This window comes from Pyxicephalus adspersus, chromosome 7, assembly GCF_032062135.1.
Source record: "Pyxicephalus adspersus chromosome 7, UCB_Pads_2.0, whole genome shotgun sequence".
NCBI lineage: Eukaryota > Metazoa > Chordata > Amphibia > Anura > Pyxicephalidae > Pyxicephalus > Pyxicephalus adspersus.
In genome coordinates this window covers 41,518,449-41,533,525 of record NC_092864.1, presented here as the reverse complement: position 1 = coordinate 41,533,525, position 15,077 = coordinate 41,518,449, and positions in this window count along the sequence as shown.

Here is a 15,077-nt window from a genome sequence, read left to right as displayed (position 1 = left end):
AAGTTAATGTTTGGACTCAGCACAGGTCAATGCTAAGACTATCTGCATTTATCACTCAGAGTTTTACTACTTTGAATACTGTGGTCTGCACACCTTGTTAATCAAAGAACTGATCAGCCTCTGGTCTGGTTGTTCCAGTTGGGAAGTCATTGTGGCTACAGAAGCTGATTTGTTTCTGAGGATCCGAGAAGCGCGTTGAACTATATCACCTAATGACCTTCATGTTGTGAATATGTCTTTGATTGGCACACTTTGCACCTCCCTATGTTATATATATCAATAGATATAGATATATATACTGTACTTATGCATTGGGCTATCATTCTGCAGAAACGAAGTGCATGCTTCTTTACTGCACATTACTGTTAAACACAATACTGTTAATCTAGCTGTTTCGAACACCTTGATTCTTAGTTCACAAAGTTTAATGTTAACGATAAGTCTAACAGATAGACAAAGGTGACATATCCTTTTAAGCTGATCATATGAATTACCAGATCATCCTTCATCATTACCAAATCATATTGGGATTTTGCATTATTTCCATGAATTAAAAAAGAAAATGTTGCTTTGAGCTCCATTATGTTCCATACAGCTTAAGCAAAGGTGACTCACCATACCAGGAGCATTGTGGGTGTTTCACATGGCTGGAGCCTGTCTGGAGTCTATTGTTTTCCATCCAGGAGATCATTACTGAGATAAAGGGATCAGCAGGAAGCAAAGCCTGCATTGGTAATAATCAAATATATCAGCCCCCATGTACATAATTACTGTATACAGAATGGAGGTGGTAATTAGATTTAGTTAGTGCCTTTGCTGCATTTATTTAGGCACATGAATTAGTCCTGTGTAATTCATATGTGTCCAGTTGGGGATGATGTGGCAGTCCCAGTCTTTTCTAATGCAATATTTACTTCCTAAATCTGAACAGAGCTAGTATTATAATAAATACCTTTTACTGGCACATATTCAATTCCCACACAACCCTCAATGTTAATATAGTCCGACAAGCACAGGGCACTAGGAGGGACGTTAGATTTGCAGAGAGTTGTGAAATCTCAAGCTTTCCACTCCTGGTCATTGCTCTTACCGGAAATATTGGTGAATGTGCTGAAAAAAAAGATTTTTAAAATACTTTGCCTGTGTACGCAATAAACTTGTCCTACATAGGTGGAAGGGCATTTGCAAACACGGATGTAGTAGTCAAAATCTGACGTTATGGTTATCAATTTACAAGTTAGTGCAAGGAGCAAATATGCTGAATTGTTTGCTTTTAAAAGCTTAATATGTATAAACAATTTTTAAAAATATATTAAAAACCTGAAAAAGCTCCCATCATTTATTGAAATAATGTTTGGCTGAGTGTATGACTTGTTCCAAATATAGAAGATCCTAGAAAAATACACTTAAGCTGCGTACACACTGCCAATTTTTGTCGTTGGAAAGGATCTTTCACGATCCTTTCCAACGACAAGGGGCTGCAAGATGCATGAACGATGCTGTACATACAGCAGGGAATTTGAATGGCACATGAGTGATCAGAAGGGGAATACCGGTATGAATGGCACATGAGTGATCAGAAGGGGAATAATCTTTCAGAATTTTTTTTTTCTAGATTTTCCTCCTTTAAAATTGGGTGCGTCCTATATTCTGGAGCGTCTTACACGACGAAAAATACGGTAGTTTTACAAATACTATAGCTTGCTTTAAGGAAAGGCTGAATGGTTTTCTAGAAGCACAGAAAATAACTGGGTATCAATGCTTTAAAGTAAAGATAACAGTGACTGTTGATCCAGGGAACATCCGATTGCCTCATGGAATCAGGAAGGAATTTTTTCCCCTGATGGAGCAAATTGAATCAGTTTTTTTTTCTTCCTCTTGAAACGCCTATATCTTTAGGATTTTATCTAGGATATGTTTATTTCCCTAGTGGTTGAACTTGATGACTTATGTCTTTTTTCAGCCTAACTGTGTAACTATGACGTCCATTGGATATCTGAACAGTGCTTTAGAAAAGATTTTAAAGCCATAAATAGTCTGTCCCTTGCTTCTTATAGGTCATGGATACTTTACCAGTAAAAGTTCTCTCCCTATTTTGGTCTCCTAGGTAATCTTGGATGCCCCATTCCCATTTGCATGTTCCAGCTGTTCCAGTTACATTTTCCCTGATAAATTGAATCACAAATCCATCAGGAAGAATGGGAATCCATCCTAAAGGCAATTGTAAAGATTTTCAGCACAGAGGAGATTATCTTTTACATGAATCCGCCATATCTGATGAGATTTGTACACAGTAAGTTTGTTGGCTGATATATCTTTGCAGGTGATCTTCTCCTTATAGTACTAGTTTGCAGCAATATGCGGACTGCTTCCATCAGAGCCCATTCACCTCACTACCTCTAACACATTCCTGGTGATACAGCTCCGGCCATACTCAGCTTAGCCATATAAATGTATTTTGTTCCTCTTGCTGACCCAACAGTTCCCTGGCCATAAATACTTACAAATATTAGATATATGTGGATAAGCATGTCACCCCTGGCAGCCGCATACAATCCCGTCTCCTCCTGTACCACACTGGCATACATATATCTGCAAATTGCCCACCCACGCCGCTTTTTGTGTTCAGAGAAAATAATTATATAGCTGTAGAAAAATAAGGGAGAGCTATGGATAAGATTACAGCTTTGCCTGCAGACCATAAAAAGGAAATTCAGTTCATAAGAAATACTAGTTTACATTTCTTAAGGAAAGTTATAAGTATGAACTTGTATAGACTGATAATGTGACAGTGAGTTTTATGTAATGCCAGACAAATATACATTTATTTAGTAATTAGGTTCTTTGTATGGTTTATGAATACCTAAAAGACTGTTTTGTTATAAAGTGAATTCCAGGCAGACTAAAATAGCTTAGACTGCAATCTGTACAGGAAACTGGAAGAAGTCAGTGCTCGGAGTCAATCAGACTTTGTCTTTGTATAATGCTGTCAGTCTAACAACACAAACATGCTTACAGGAGGAGAAGGTGGTATCTGGACCAGGCTGTACATGAAGTAGGGTTCTGAAAAACATTTTTCTATTTTATGGTATTATTAAAAACTTTTTTATATATTATATATATATAATATAATATGCTGTACTTTTCAAAGTCCAGAGTCATGTCATTGACTGTTCACCAGTGGGGCTCACAATCTAACGTCCCTATCAAAGTCATATGTCATTATCACAGTCTAAGGTCAATTTGTGAGGGACAGACAATAATCTACTAACATGTTTTTGGGATGTGGGAGGAAACTGGAGTACCCAGAGGAAACCCATTCAAACATTTGGAGAACATACAACTCTATAAAGACAGTGTCTTGACCGAGATATGAACCTGGGACCTCAGTGCTGCACGGGCATGAATGCTAACCTCTTTCTAACTATTGGCCCTCTGGCCTTTTCAGCACTAGGTCACAGGTTCAAATGTTGGCAGAACGTTATCTACAAAGAGTTTGTATGTTCTCCCTGTGTCTGTGTGAGTCAATCATATTGCCCACATATAATGGTACTGTCCTAAGTGGTCACCTATTGTGTGGTTGTTTTGACTTCCTATTGTGTTTTGTGGACAACAAATGAGAAAATATCCAATGGGAATTTATAGACATAGGGTCTGGTTTATGAGAGCACTCCAAGACTGGAGAAGATAAGACTATCATAGGAAAACCTGGGTGACCCAGCAGACTTGAAATGGATTAGATCCAGGATTGAAAACATGTGACAAATAATAGCAAATTCATTTTAGGAAATCTATTCCAGGTTGTCTGGACCATCCAGGTTCATGATAGTCTAACTCCTCCAGTCTTGGAGAGCTTTAATAAATCAGGTCCATTGTGCATTTAGTGAATCCCAGGGAGGAATTATATCTACAGAAATAAAAATATCAAAAATATTGTGATTTTTAGATGTGTCTTTTGCATTCTGGAACTGTAATTGTCTGCCAGGACATTATATCACATGGGATGAAAGTTAATTTACCCTCTGAATAAAGCCATAACACCAAAATAAACATCTGGCTGACCTTAGCATGTGATTCGATAATATCTTCTGATGAATAGGAGGCTTTTCATAGGAGATACAGCAATGTGAGAATTGTTATTATTATGAAAAGTAACATGAACAGAAGTAAAACTCAGCCTGTTTGCTTTCTAAGCTTTCTTAGTCTTTGCATAATTATAGATACATATATCATGATGTATGATACATATATGGTGGGGAAATGCGCTGCGGTATATATGTCCATCACTATACAGATTACCACCTGATATCCTAGACAATCCAAACATGAAAAGGCGCCAGGATAATTACAAAACAATTTTCAGTGCTTTGAGTTATTTTCTTGTATTTCAATATTTTTATTGAATTTTACATGTGAAATTACAAATACTCAAAACAGTAACGACAAAATAATAACAAAATTATGACAAGGGACAAAATATGATGTGTGTGCACAACTTAACAACGATTTTCAAATCAAACAATGCCTGGACCATATTATTTCCCTAGTCCTGGTATACCTATGAAGGGAAACATCTTAGAGTCAAATAAGTAGGTAACGTGGTAAACCATCTGAAACCATTGGTAAAAGGCAAAGCCGTAAACAGCTAAGTTTAGGCAGTAAGTAAGCCAATCCAACGTCCCAATTATGAATCAAAAACAATAACAAACATAGAACATATAGACTACAAGGAAGGGGGAAGGGGAAGGTAGAGGAAGTTGACAGGGAAATTAACACTAGTGTGTTATATCCCATTAGGTTAGCTGAGACCGTAAACTAATTATTGTTAAATACAATCCAAGACTCCCATATATCATCGAATTTGTCCAACGAGTTCTTTAGGGTGTGAGTTAGTCTATTATTAACCATAATCCAGTTCAATTTTGTATGTATAGGATCCAAAGATATCGAGGGCGACTTCCATGCTTTGGCAAGGGAAATTCTGCCCGCTTGTAATATCAGTCTAATCAATTTTTTTGAGGGACCGGAAAGGGACACTTCAAGCTTACCAAACAGGGCCGCTTCTACGGTGCTACCAATCGTGTGTTGGAAAATTCTAGAGATCAGGTTAAATACCTTGTCCCAAAACCTCCTGGCTATTGGACATGACCACCAAATATGTAACATGGAATCACAGCCACGGAAACAAAAAGGAGAGGTTGAGGGGAACATTTTCGCTAGTCTGTCTGGAGTGAGATACCATCGAAGTGCTACTTTGTAGTTGGCTTCTACTATTGCAGAATTCAGGGAGATCTTGGAAAGGGAATCCACCCTATCCCACCATTCTTCCAAATCCCAGGTAATGCCCAATTCAGATTCCCAGTCCCGCATATATTGCAGTTTGCTGGTAGGGGCTAATAAGGCCGAGTAAATCACTGAGATTTGCCCTTTAGTTGAAGCTAAAGAGCTTTCTAATACAGAAGAGCGCATGGGTCTCAGGGCTTCTTTAATTATCGTAATGATATATGAGGACAATTGTCTATAGCGAAAATGTTCTGTTTGAGGAATTTCAAAATTGCTGACTAAATGTTCCCAAGAAAACTGCACGAACATCAATCAGATCCTTCACCCTCCTTCACCCTTGGAGATCCACCAATGAAAGTTAGCCAGGCCTAAACCCGGCGGAAACTCTGGATTATTCCATAATGGGGTTAGAGGTTTATGAGGTGAGATTAGTTGCGGACAGTGTTTGAATTTATCCCATACCTGAACGGAGTGGGACAAAGCCGGACATAGCACAGTCCCTCGCCCGCTTTTTTTACGCCACATAGGGGATTCTATGGAACCCAAGAATTTATCTTGATTCTCTATTTCCACCCATTGAGGTCGAGCTCCGTACAAAGTGCTCAATGAGGTTTGTGTGACCTGTGCCGCCACATATTAATACTTCAGATTTGGGACCCCCAGACCCCCCCTTTGCTTGGGTGCAAAAAGAGTGTTCTTTTGTATTCTGGCCTTCTTCCCAGCCCAGATAAATTGCATTATTTTAGACTGTAGGAATTCCAACTCCTTTACAGGAACCTGAGCTGGGAGAGTGCGAAACAAATAAAGTAATCTGGGAATAAAGTTCATTTTGATAGCCGCTATCTGTCCAAGCCACGATGGGGGGGAGAGAGACCACCTTCGAATATCCGCATGAAGTTTTTTAAACGAAGATGTGTAATTAGCCTTATAAAGACCATTGTACGTGAGAGTCAACCTTATGCACAGATACTGAATGGATTCCTCTTGCCAACTAAAATCACACGTCTCCCTAATTCCTTCCAGCGTCCCTGAGGGAATATTTATATTGAGGGCCTGGGACTGCTTTGATTTTATTTCAAAGAATATCAAATGATCACCAATAGCGAATAGGACCATTGCAGGGCTGATCATTAGTTTTTCCCTCTCTCGTTAAAGTAGCAATTGTAGCTGCGAAGCGCTTTGAGTATAGTATACAAGCTTTGCTTGAAGTCTTCCTAAAAGAGAAGTTTCATCTTCCAAAAATATCATCCAAGAAAAAAGCCTGGGGAAAGTTTGTTTTACTGATTGCATGAAAATGTCAGGCAACATGCATTATTTTAAACTGTGTTGTACATTATTGTTTTTGATTATGTATACAATGTGAATAAGAAACGTACATTTTTTCTGTGGTCCATTAGGATCCCCAATTAGCTAACGTTTATTTTGTTTGTGTATGTTTAGTACCTAGAGTGCTGGGATTGGCCAATTACAAACCCACCAGGTAATAAAAGAAAACCAATTGAGGGCTGACCATATAACTAAAATATGGATAAAACATTCTTTGTGTTGTTTATTTTGATTTTTAGATCAACCTGTCACATTCTGGAATGGTCTGACATACTGTGTCTGCTAGGACAACACGTGCTAAAATCAATATTTGTTCAGGGTTATGTAACTTCTTTCACAACGGTTAAAAGTTTATTCACCTTCTACAGAGAACCATAACACAACATAACCAGCTGACTGACCTTAGCATTGTATTTAACAATATTTTCAAATAGAGAGAAGGATTTAGATGGGTGGTACAGCAAATAGGTGGGAAGTATTTTAAAGAGTACCTGTCATCTATATACAATTTAGGCAGCTAGAAATTACTTTCTTACATTTCTTCAGTTACTATTATTAATCGTAACATGAATGAAAAAATAAATTCAACTTTATGTGTTGTATGATTCATTACAATTTTGCAAGTGCTCTAAAACAACAATATTGTTCCTAACTTTAGCAGAATTGTGGACTATGCACAGAGCATTCCACTGCATTTGTGCTATTTGACCAGTAGCTGCAAGTTATTCTGAACAGGACTGGCAACTTGCACATGAAATTACTGACACATATAATAAATGTAGGTAGAGCACGGAATAGATTTTAATAGCTATAGAACCTAAATATCATTACATATATTCGCAATGACAAAACGACCCCAGGGAAAGGTGGGGGACCCTGGGCTGTATGAGCCATGCCCTATTCCTGCCTGTAGGGAAACCTTTGGTATGTAAAGCATTTTTAGCACACACTGAACAGAATAGAGGAAGGGTGGGGATGTTGTGTTGTGGTTAAACCAGCATGATTTAGTCAAAAATAGCAAAATAATTAACTAACCCAAATCTAAAAAGTTCACAAAGCAAAGTTAAAAAAACATCATTATCAATGTTAATATCATAAAGAAAAGGAAAACAGCTAAGGATAGAAAGTAAAGAAGGAGTTCACAAATCTCCCTGAATAGTTAAGGGAGTTCTGTTGTAGGCATTTGCTTTGATATGTTTATCTGGAGCAGCTATCACATGTATGGGCAGAGGGGTTCTGTTGATTACACAGGGAGATCTGGAGGCAAGAGAGGCTGCACCAGGCCCCCCAGGAGAACACCCATTGAAGGTGCCTTTTCTGCCTTGTGCACTGTATGGAAACCTTGTGCACCGTAGGAAAGACAAATCTGTTTCTCAAGAATTAAAGGGGAATTGAAAATGCTGTTAGTACATGCATGTTTGGGGTTAGTATCTTTAATTGAATGTCTCTTGGTAAAAAATGCATGGGCATGAGGAGCACACTCTTTAGAGGGTTAGGTTTAGGGGAAAGTTTGGGGGTGTTTGTTAGGGTAAATGTTAAGTCTTCGCTTCAGCTTTCAAGGTCCAGGGATTGCAAATATCCGGTTTATAATTGATTGGGCCCTGAGTCCTCAAATTCATTCCACATACCCCGAACCACCTCCCTTATACATGTCTTGCTGAATTTAGCCACAAATGCCTAGAAGTGGTCAGAAGGTGGAAATTAAATGAGACAAAAATTGTTATCCCATGGAGTATTTTACATGTCTCTAATTCATTAAAAATAATGAAAATGTTAAATTGTGGAAACAGTGGTACAAAAGCAATTTTAGTGTACATTTGTGGGGTGTTTGTGCATTTCCTGCATGATGAAAAATTTTTTTTGAGACTTGAATGTCCATGTAAATGTATTTTGGGGCCTTTGTTGACTGTCTTTGTTTAAAGTGGGTATTGCATGCCCATACAAGTCTATAAAAAAGGAAAACCCGTAAAACCAAATGCAGTTCAGAGGGAGGTTAGCTGCAGGACAAATGAACCTGCTCATGTATTCTGAAAAATCTCAGAATCTCAAACTGATATCATAGATAAAAACCCAAATTCCGATGATACTCTTGCCTGTCACTATGAAAACCAAACCTTTTACAGACTGGTCCTCAAATAAAGCCTGAGCTTGTTTGAGCAGACATGCCTGTATATAGTTGGAGAGTATAGGAATTCCTATGCCCCTTTTTTTTAAAATCAAATGATAAATAGTCTTGTTGGGCAATGGCTTGGAAGGTGGAGGGTATAGCCAAATGTGACTTTTACTGGAAAAGGTATGATTTGCATTTGATTTCTGCTGCCTTTATCTCTGGATATTATTTGCAATCTATAACAATATTTTACTGCAATAACCTCCAATAATGTGTTCTTTCACCATATGGTCAGTTTAAATTGCCCGGATTTAATTTAATTCCATGCACCTGTGGCCACTTATCAGCCTTTGTGTTCACTAAACTTAAAACATATTGTCTAATTATATTTCATAGGAAGAAACAATTTGGGTATTTGCTAATTGGAAGCAACTTAAACATTGATCTGGGAGTTGTGCTTTTTTTTTAGGTAACTCATTAAATAAAAAAACTGTTTACTGATTTAAATTAACAAGCCTTATTATTATTTCTCGCCTTTCTCTGCTTGACATCTTGATTTCCTGGCTCAGTCATTAAATTTTTCTTACTCTGGTTGACCCGTTCTACGAAGACATCTCAGGTGCTTCTCTAACCACCAGCTCCTTAAATTGAACTCAGCAGATGGAGTGCTATAAGTGTGTCAGCTTATTAGTGTTTGATGACTTTATTGTATATGAAGACTGACATCAAACTTCACATTTCCAACCAATGTAATGTGAATAGTTGTAGCTCTAGCTGCTGTGGGGTCTGGGGCAGCAGGGGTGGGTCAGGGACATTCTTATTTTTCCAGTATAGAAGGGAAAAAATTGGACCATAGGATCATCCATGCTAATAACAGATCCCAATCTGTGCAGTAAGAAGCATTGGTTTATTTGTCTTAGCAGTGTAGATTGATGTTAGTACAAATACTAGATTTCAGTTTCTGGAACCAATCTTTCCTCATCGTTTCTGGTGACACTTTAACATTCAAGTGCTCTACACACAACACTGTTCAGTTATATAGAAAGGGGATGATGTGCAGGAGGCTCCCCTGTAAAGCCCCAGTCCAGCACCAATGTCCACCAGTTAACCAATCTAACGCCACACTCTTCACCTATAGAAAATCCTCGCTCAGCCTCAGGAGGCTAGTTGCGCTGGCGCAGCTCACCGGTGCCCCAGGTTGACTTCTGTGCGTGAGGGATGGTGCTTGGGGCAGGACTGATAGAGGACCAAGAGGCTACAGAAAATGCAGCTTCTAAGAGAGACAAGTCCAGAATACAAAACAGGAGATCATTCACAGGTAATCAGTCCACCAGACGAGGTACACAACGCAAGACAAAAGCCGGGGTCGCAGACAAAAGGTCAGCACAGGCAGCGTACACTCGCAGGGTCAGAAACAATAAAACTAATTAGAACTAAACCAGCAGCAAGTAAGCCCAGTTTGACACTACAACAGGCACTTGGCATTGTGAGCAAAAAGCCTAAAAAGTTCTAGCACCCAATAGCAGCACAGGATTGAGCCAGGGACCAAACCGGCCCTTAAAACCCCTTTAGATGTGCACAGCCTGAGAGTATGTGCTGGGGATGCCAATAAAATACATCTCAGGCTGCCTGGCTAAAGAGAAGCAGGAGATGCTCCTGATTTCCTTTTCTTCTTGCTGCTGGGACAGAATAAACAGGGAGTAATACTGCGGTGGCACACTGCACAGAATCACTGGCCAGATAAGTGAAGGGTTAAAATAGCTGATCTAGCTTCTGCCATACATGCTCCTGTAGGGAAGTTGTACTTCTTCTTTCTTGTTTTTACAGTTTAAAGTAAACAGATGTTGTAAATTGCAAAATCTTTTGAAATACAATGTATCGAATAACACTATATATGACTAAAACTTAAATAGCTGTATGTAACTAATGACCACTCCTTGTCTGTATAAAAGGATCATTTCGTCAAGTAAACATTAGAGTATATTCCTAGAACCATACTGTGTGCATGTGTGTTATTGGGATATCTCTCCAGACGTCTGTCTCTCTGGTGCAGGGGAAGTCACGGTGCATTCGTGGAACTAGAAGTAGAAGCAGATCCTTTCAATAAGTATCTTTCTAACATCCCCGTTGTGTTCTTACCCATAAAAAAATGACAGTAATCATTCCCAGTTGGTTGTTTAGGTGGATCACTAAATAATAAGGCACAAATGTTTGTCTTGAGCAAGACATATTTTTAGTTACACACCTAGATTTTATTTATTATGTGTAAGGTTCACAACATTTTACTATGTTCAATCTTTTTAGTATTGCATGTTGAAGTGTGGAAAACCTGGTATATTTCAAGCACATCCACACCCAAACAAAAAATGTAAAATATTACAGCTTTCAAATCTTTAGATGTGCTGCTGTTATTTTTCCTATTTCATGCTTATTTCTGTCTTTTCACCCAGTGATCCTGACAGTGACACACTTTTTATCTTTAGGAAACCGCACTGCTCCTCTATAGATAGAGTGCAGTGAGTGAGCTAGGCTGCTCTCCTGATTTTCATTGTATAAAGGGGTGCTTTGTAGTTCAATGTGGATATTTTTTTGAGATTTCAGTCAACAGGAAGATACAGAGATACCAGGTTTCTGGCAATATCAACAGGTACTTTTATGTGTTTGTAGAAAATGTACTCAGCTGTATGTGTTAAAAGTGCTCCTATTCTGGAAGGGAACCTGTACTTTACTAATAGCAGGCAAACTAACATATTCACTTTGTAGCAGGCACAATGAGCGCTGTAAATGTTTTCAATGTTTTCCCCAATCCACTGCTGGAGTTTTAGGAAACCTCATTAATTCCATACCTATCCACATGCAGATACCTGTAACCACAGAGTATATAGACAAAGCACACACCTCTGCCACACCTATACTTACATTGTTTACAAATATTTAAGGTCCACTGGTTTTCTTGCTCACCAGTGGGATGAATTATTGGTTCCACTGTCCCTAACATAAAAAAAAATGTATAATTTCTAATGCCAATTGTAAGGGGATGAAACCAAAACAAAGGGAGAACATACAAATTACAAGGAGATAATGTCCTGGGTAAGGTGTGAACCTGGGACCTTGATGATGTAAGGTGAAAGTGCTGGCCATAGAGCAACTCTTCCACCTAATGTAAGCTGTAAATAGGTCTATAGATAGTGGTGTTCTTTAGGAAAATGGTGCAATTTTAGGAAATACACTGTCACTTCATCAACAACATCAATTTTTGGGGTTAAACCAGACACATACATTCCTGGTGAATTGAAACAAAAGGTATGTAAAGTCTTACCACAGCCTGAGAAGAAAAGCCAGCATTCCGCAGAAAGGGACCCTTGCTCTCTGTGTAGGAGCAGTGATCTCTCTGCAGAAGTCAGACGTAGCCCCTTCTGTGTTAGACCTCTAGGTTTGCAACCAACCAACCAACAATATGCTTACATGATGACTAAAGAGCTTCAACTTACAGAGGCTGTGTTGGACCTCTGCAAGGAGACCACTGCTTCCACACAGAGAGCAAGGTTCCGATTTTAAGCATTCGTCCTAACTTTTGCATCCCTTTTAGCCCAATAATACAACATAGAAAAGTGTTCCTTTAACATGAAAGACTATAAATTAAATATCATAAACATATTAATTGTTGCAACACCTACCTGTCTACAGGAAGGCCAAGTATAAAACGCCTCTTCCCCAAGCCATGAATTCCTTTGACGTTGCTGCAACGAAATAATTAGAATGTATAGGTCGCGTCACACCAATGTCTTGGCCATATGCATAGTATTAGCGCTGGGTTACATGGGTAGTGTGTACTAACCATTAATCTTGCTATCGATTCTTACAGTATTGTACTTGTGTAGATTATTTTATAGGAAGCCAGCAACACCTAGCAATATTACCTAGCAACTTTACTACGATGATTAAGTTATTAAAATTTCCTGTGCAGTTCTACCATGATGGTGAAGGAGTTAGGTAATATAGCCCCAGACTGAATTAATGACATGACTAAGGTAGGGGCAGACTGTGAGCCCCTTTGAGAATCAGTTACTGACATGTCTATGGACTTTGTAAAACACTGTGTAATAAGTTGTTGCTATAGAATTACAAGTTAATAACAAAAAAATCACCCATGTAGCTTAGTCCTGATAGAACATTTAAACATGTGCTACAATTTGTATCAATGTGTTCAATTCAGTGCAGTGCAGTTCATTATAAATAGCAGCCCAGTGCATTTCCGAGGCCAATACACATGGCATTGCAGTGTGCCACAATCCTTTTATGAAGCACTGTGCTGAACTATAGTGCACAGGTAAAAACAATCATGTCTACATATTGGTCCACTAAGCTGTGTTGGCATTCAGTTATTAAAAAATTATCCACTTTCAAGCACTTTGTTTAACAGCACATAATGGGCATTATAGATGTAAATGGGCTCCCAGATTAACATTGGGTGGTAAAAAGTCTAATTTCTATGAATGAACTAGCAGCATGTTTTAAAAGATTCAGGTTTTTGTTTGCCTGGGCACCAGAGTGGCATTGGGTTGCTACTGGCATAGAGTGGCCTATGGCACACTACACAAAAAGTCATATATTGATGTGAAGAAACAAAGCCTACATATACAAACTCGAGTTGTGTTTCTTAACCAGAGTTCCTCCAGAGGTTTTCAGTGATTCTGAGGTCAGTTTAGGTTACATTTGGCTATCTGTAAAGGTGACATATTTTTAATTCTTAATAATATTCATAATTCTTCCCAATGGACAGTAATTTAGGGCATTTTTTCATTTGACCACCATGCTAGTGTACTGTGAGCTGTGGGTAAAGTATTTATATTAGGGGGTTCCTTGAGACCTGAAAATGATTTTAAAGTTTCCTCCATGTTAAAAGCATTAAGAAACACTGCACTGGATAATTTATTTCCAAAAAGGTGAAAACCTTTAGCACATACAGTGCTCTCCCGCTGTGACATAGGAAACCACCTGTGGCAAATCCCTAAACAACCAAACCTCTGTAATTCCCTTTTAGGAGAGGTCTATTTTTATGGGGGTCTCCCATTTGCTCCATCCCTCCAAAGACCTGAACAGCACTGTGTGTACAGCACTCAATCTAGTGTCCAATGACATTTGATGTCAAAGTGCACTTTAATTTGCAAATAAGCAATTTATTGGTATTATTGGGATCTCTTTTTTTTTCCTTCCAATGTCTGCGATGCTGAAGAAAAGTCAAGGTAAAGAAAAGTTTGTAAACAGTTTCTCCTGTGAATTCATTAGCTGTTACATTGACTTTTGACTCCAAAGCCACCGGTAGTACTTTGTGCTTGTTAATAGTTAACCTGGCATTTCTGTGACAGGACAACAGAGGCTAGAAAAGCAATTGAAACACATGCGTGTGAAGTTCTAATCGCCCTTCAGTCAATTCCAACAATCAACGGGGTACAAATTAGTTCTAACAAGCAGTTGCCATGCAATTAGTTCCAACCGAGATGGAGTGTGTGTTATAACACAACTAATCCTCTGTGTAAAGTTATGTCCAGGTATCCAGGTGTGCATTTATTAATAATGCACCGTAAGCTTATTTCATCAAGGCAGGAATTTCTTAAAAGGCCACTAAATATAAATTATAAGTAGGATTATGTGAAGAAAATTTTAATAACTTTAATGGCTAAATATGTAAAAGTTTATGGAGATTATCAGATCTAAAATATTTAAACTGAAATGAATACAGTAGGGATTGATAACAAAGAAAGCTAACTTCCCATCCTGTTACCCCTTGGAAGAATTTGGCAGCTGGCATGATTAAGTCATTTGAGCCCAACATAAAAAAACCTAAAAAGTAATGTTATATATATGTTAGATATCTAAGGGTCCTTTCTAATTCACAGTGAAAAAAAATGTGGTTCAACGCTCCTAAGTGCACAGCAAACTACTGCTATGAGTGGCAAACCAAACTACAGGCAACTAAATATGCTGGCTGCACTGTAAAGTTTGCAGCAGCAATTGCACAACCAATAGTGACTTGTCGCTTTTGGTGCCACACTGCAATTTTACCCAAACGCATGCAGCTACATGCAAAAAAGAGTTCCCAACCTCTTACATTCAATAAATAGTGATTGGGACCATGGAGCCTGCAGCAGATACTTTTTGAGTTTTGCAGATGTAAAGACGTTAGCATGCATGAGTATGTAACTATTGGTTGTAAGAGTAATATTGGTCCTGTGGTGGGTGCTGTGTGAATTTGAATTTGGGCCACAGATAGAGCTGTACAGATATGTGAGGTGCTGGTCTGGCAGACCACTCAGGTTCTACACCTACATCTCCACCAATTTTTATCAATCTGCCC